We start from the raw sequence: 5,748 nt of genomic DNA on the forward strand, positions 1-5,748 counted from the left end.
TACTATTGATAAATCTATATACAACAACCATGACTACTCAAAGTGCATAGTTTACATTATGGTTCATTCTTGATGTTCTACATTCAATGATTTTGGACAAACACACAGTAATATTTTTCATTGTTATTATACACTGGAGTATTTTCATTGACCTAAAAGTCCTCTGTGTTTTCTTTACTTTTCCTTAGCCCACTCACTGCATGTATCATACCAATTCCTGGTTTTCTCATTGTCTCTGAGTTTTGTCTTTTATAGCATGCTGGAATTCAATAACATACAGCCTTTTCAGATTACTGTTTTTCACGCCTAAATGTTCATTCAAATTTTCTCCATGTCTTTTCATGGCTTGATAGCTCATTTATTTTCAGAACTGAATAATATTTTATGTCTGGATGAGCCACTTTATTTATCCCTTCACCTACTGAAGAATATCATGGTTGCTTCCAAATTTTGCAATTACAAATAAAGCTGCTATTAAGATTCCTGTGTGGATTTCTATGTGAACATAAATTTTCAACTTTGTTGGGTAAGTACCAGGGAATATGATATCTGGATTGTATGTTAAGAAGATGATTAATTTTGTAAACCAAGATATCTTCCATATTTTCTGTACCTAGTCCCTCTAACATCCAATCTACTCTAGATGCATACAGCTGCTTAATCTAGGCCTTTAATGACATCAACTGCAATAGCACTGTGAATGCAGCATACAGAATTTCTCATTCAACATCACTTACCATTTCAATTAAGACTACTAAGTACATATGTTTCACTTTTCCTTTAGTGTCCATTGTAAAAGATTACTGGTATAACTTAAAGAAATACACAAATATACTTAGTCACTTTTCTATTGCCTTTTCTTTTAACCTCTTCCCTACTCACCTAAATAAAATTCTTATGTATTTCCATCCTTTTTTCCATGTTTCGGAAAACAGCCCTAATTTGAGTAGGAAATGTAAGAATAATCAAATAAAAGAAAACCACATTTTCAAATGCAATTATGTACAAATTTTAAAATGTAATTTCTTTATATAGAAACACTCCTAAAATTATATTAATTAACCAAAATTCTATTTCAGTTCTATTAAATATTCAAACTATATCTTCTTTCATTTTTAAGCAAGCAAATTTTCCTAAGTGATGCATTTCAAAATAAATAAGAGTATTTTATCCAAACGTGTTATTTGTGTTGCCATACTATTGCCTTTTTTCTCATTACTTATAAACCCTTAAGCTATATAATGTGTTAATTAGACTTTGGAAGTTAGTCTAAAAACCTAATTATAATGGTCAAAAAACTGATTCACTGGGAAACTTAGAAAATAACTAATTTCTTAGTTGAGGACTTTGTGCCTACGCATATTAAATCAAAGACCTCAAATCCAGTTTTAAAATTATTTTACTTTAATATCAGGATATGTAAGTCTTTGCCAAACTACTCTCCATTCTCAAACTATTCTCTAATATCTATATAAAACCAGAATACTTCTAAATGCAAAAATAAAATTTAAACCTAAACAAGAATGAACAAATAGTAAAAAAAAACTAAGAGGAATGCCTTATAATTTTAAAGTACATGTGTAAATACATGTTCATATAAGAACTGTTTAAGAGTTAATCTGTTGTAAAAATAAGGGAAAAATTTAGAAGAACCACTAATAAGATAAATGGAAAAATTTTATTCTTACTTTATCTTTAGATGCCATATCCAGCACAATAAATCACAAGTTCTTTGTTGTTTTTACTTCATTCTGGTCAAAGGACTAAAGTGAAATATAAAAAGCAGAAGATCTAATAAAGTCCAAATGAACTAAATATAGTTCCTATTATAATTCATAGTTGGTATCAATTGAAATCTCTATAAAACAAAACTCTTCACCATACAGAAAGGCCTCAATTGACATTTATCATGTTCTTGGAGGAATGAATCACTTCCAGAATCCCTCCAAATAATGAGACAATTGATCTTTGGCACCCAATTCAGAACATCTACCGCAGGGTTGGCAAGCAGGCTTCACTTGTGAAGGAAAAGTCTACTGATAATTTGGGGGGCTCAATATACTGTGTTATGGATTATTAGGCCCCTTCCATGATGAATGAGAAATAATGACATCAACATGTTTAATAAATGGCTAATCTAAGACACCTCTATCATTAAATTTCATAATAGAAAATAAATCAAAAGCATATGTACTATCTCTTTCTTCTTCCTTGGCATACAACAGGCACATTATCTGCCATGGTAAGGTAAGGAGATGATAGGGCAGGAAAAATTATCATTGACCCAAAGAATACTGAAGCGGTCCTTTCTGTCACAGAGCTATGTGTACACTATCTGCCTTTCTCCATGCGTTGTCCAGTACAGATTCTGTCCAAAGTCAATACAGGAAAGGTGCAAACACTACTGATGTCATAAAAATAAACTTTGTGCCCAGAGTGAAACTGAAAAGGATTTTTTAATAGCAAGAAGTTTACACGTGGCAATAATACATATTTTTTCGATGACAATGTACTATAGTTTGGGCTAACACACATATACAGATTTTGTGTTATAAAATAATTTTAGTAATAGGCTTTGTGATTATTTCAAACTTAAAATTAAAATTTTGGATAAATTTTCCCATAGGCAAATGGGAAAAAGCAGCAGGAAAAAAATCATGGGTTTTATATGGAAAGAGCCTGAGTTTCACTTCTTACGAAGCAAGCTGACATGTCATTATTCCACTTGAGTCTCTGTGTCTTCGAAATATCAATGACATTCAAACTTCACAAAGATATTTGTGACAAATCAAATTAATTGTTAAGGATCTTTTGTAGGCTAAAAAATTCTCTCAAATTCAAAGCATCTCAACCAATATGATAATTTTCTGCAGTTGTGTCTATCCAACACCTCTGTCTTTTTCTCCTAGATAATATAGATTGTTGTGGTCACCAAGGTGAATGAAAGTTATATCAAGACGTTTTAGAATATCTCTTTGTTTTGTTTGTTTTTATTTTTCCTGGCTCACATTACTCAGGAGGGTTGCAGCACTGTAGCACTGTCCTGGCAAGTTACTCGTGGCGTATTCAATATGCCAAAAATAGTAACAACAAGTCTCACAATGCAGACGTTCCTGGTGCCTGCTGGAGCAAATAGATGAACAACAGGTTGACAGTGCTACAGTGCTTGTTTGTTTTAGGGCCATATCCAACAATACTCAGGAATTACTCCTGGCTCTGCACTCAGGAATTACCCCTGGTGGTGCTCGGAGAGGGTAGGTGGGGGGACCATATGGAGTGCTGGGACTTGAACCCAGGTTGGCCACATACAAAGCAAATGCCTTATTGACTGTATTATCTCTCTGGCTCCCCTTTTAGACTTCCTAAAGAGGCTGTCTATATGAATATTTTGAACAGTGGAATATTATGTACACACTGTCTTATGTTTATTACTGCTTTTCTCATATACATTTATATGATTTTCCAATTATTTCCACATGTTATATTTTTATCCTAAAAATGTTAGTTTTTATTATCAAAAAAATGTTAACCATTTACATGATAAGAATTAAGGACTACTTTTAGTGTTTTGCCTTAGAAGCCGTGATACTAACAGGTTGACTTGGGGGGAGGGGGAATGGAGGGAGGGGAGAAATGAATTAATTGAATTAATCATTGGCTTTAGCACCATGTGGACTCAGCCAGAGATAAGTAAGACTGACTTTTATAAAATTCCTGCAAGCCAATCATTACAAACATTAACTGGGTCAATTTTGCCTGGAGGCAGGATTATTCTTTCCACATTGCTTTTGTATTTTACAGATTAGCACTTTTTTTTTGCAGGTGTCATATTAACAATATATTCAAATGTTTAAATGCTTATAAGCTGCTTTGAAAACAATCAAAAGTAAAGACAGGTTTTAAGGATGCAACAGTAGGAAGCATGAATGAAGTTCAGAAAATATAACAAAAGACACCACAGAGGCAAAAGGATTAGTTCAGCAGAAACATCATCAACTACTGCTGGGGGTAGAGGTAGGAAAAACAAGAAGTTTTGTAACCTTGCACAAATGAGGAATCCATTTTCAGTTTTCACTCTAAGCCAAAAGGTACTGCTGCTGGCCTCTTGAAGTTTCTTTTTATCTTCTCCCTGAAGCTTAAGAAATAATGTTACACAGAGAGGGGTGAATCTGGGGTCCTGTTTCTGTGCTTCTTCATGAAATTTGATTGGCATTTAGAGATATTGCTATAGGTCTCTGGGTACTTCAGTTTCTATTGCCCAAACTATGCTTCCAAAATTAGAAAACATGAGCTCAACTTTTATAACACCTGAAGAAGAATTTACAACCTCAAAATTCTCATTTTTAATCTTATTTTTGATTTTAAAAGAATTTTGTGAATTTTTCCTTTTATCTTTTAAGATTAAAAAAAAAGTAGAACCGAAGTTTCAGACTCAAGTATTAGCACAATCAATATTTGGGCCCAAATATGCCTAATCTTTCACTCTATCTTGATCAAATCCTCAATGATCTATTCTTTAGCATTTGAAAGTGGGGAAACAGCTATAGCTTCCAAGTTACTGACGAAGTCATCCCTGTCATAACTGTCATCTCATTCCTCATCAATTTGCTCGAGCGGGCACCAGTAACATTTCCACTGTGAGACTTGTTACTGTTTTTGGCATATCGAATACACCACAGGTAGCTTGCCAGGCTCTGCCTTGAGGATGAGATACTCTGGTAGCTTGCCAGGCTCTCTGAGAAGGGCGGAGAAATCGAACCCGGGTTGGCCACGTGCAAGACAAAATCCCTACCCGCTGTGCTATTGCTCCAGCCCAAATCACGAATTTGCATGTCATCCTTGCGCAGGGGCCATGCTAATCTTCTCTATATCATTCCAATTTTAGTATATGTGCTGCTGAAGCGAGCACTGAAGGAGTATCAGGCAGAAAGTGATCTTGTGGAAAGTGTGAGCTACAAAAACTTTGTAAAGGGTGAAAGACTGCTTGTCAGTGGACTATTCTTTAACTTTCAGTTTTAAAATCATGCCACAATATGTGAAACTCAAATGACAGGCAGCAATGATACCCACTGATTCCTGTCACTGTAGCCACCAGCAGAGTACCTTCATGCCAATGACACTGCCAACTAATTCCATAAGCAATTCATGTCAAGTCACTACAACTGCTCAGTTTTTAGAACCTACTTTCAGCTTCTACAACTGTAAGAAAATGTCTTCTCTTCTCCCTTGTGATTTCTGGATCTCACTAAACCTGTCTAAGTGGCAGAACTAGAAACGAAGAAGTTTTAGAAGTATACTTCTTTAATCTTCTATCTCTAAATAGAGGGTCAAATGAATGTTAAATAGGGTACAACCTTAGAGGATTAAATGTCTCCTCCTCAAGATGGCTTGTGCATGTATTTCTCATACCTGTGGAGGAATACGGTTTTCAGAAGAGCAAATTTTTTTTAATTAAAAATCCAAAATTTGAAGTATTTTCTTACCCTAATATCATAATCTAAGCCTGAGTAATAACTTCATATTTCTTTTTTCACTGTATAGTTGAATGAACATAATGTATTCATTATTAGCAAAAAAATGGTTCCTGCATATAAATCTTGCCTTTGGCAAAATGAATTATTATGGCCGGTGCCAATGGGAAAGAGGGCTGCTCCATGATACTAACGGCCAAATTATATAAATCGATAAAAGAAACAGCTTGCTTTTAACCAAACAAATTTATGCTTCATGGCAATATTGGTGAAGTAT

The 5,748-nt window shown here is 34.3% G+C and overlaps 1 non-coding gene across 1 annotated transcript; it reads right to left on the minus strand.

Annotated features, from left to right (window-relative positions):
- Window positions 1-4,802: 4,802 nt before the first annotated feature.
- LOC129405260 (U6 spliceosomal RNA) lies at window positions 4,803-4,909 on the minus strand. The gene has a single exon (XR_008630441.1). It is a non-coding gene; the product is annotated as a U6 spliceosomal RNA (small nuclear RNA).
- Between the last annotated feature and the right edge of the window lie 839 nt (window positions 4,910-5,748).

The sequence above is a fragment of the Sorex araneus genome, chromosome 5 (genome assembly GCF_027595985.1).
Source record: "Sorex araneus isolate mSorAra2 chromosome 5, mSorAra2.pri, whole genome shotgun sequence".
Taxonomy (NCBI): domain Eukaryota; kingdom Metazoa; phylum Chordata; class Mammalia; order Eulipotyphla; family Soricidae; genus Sorex; species Sorex araneus.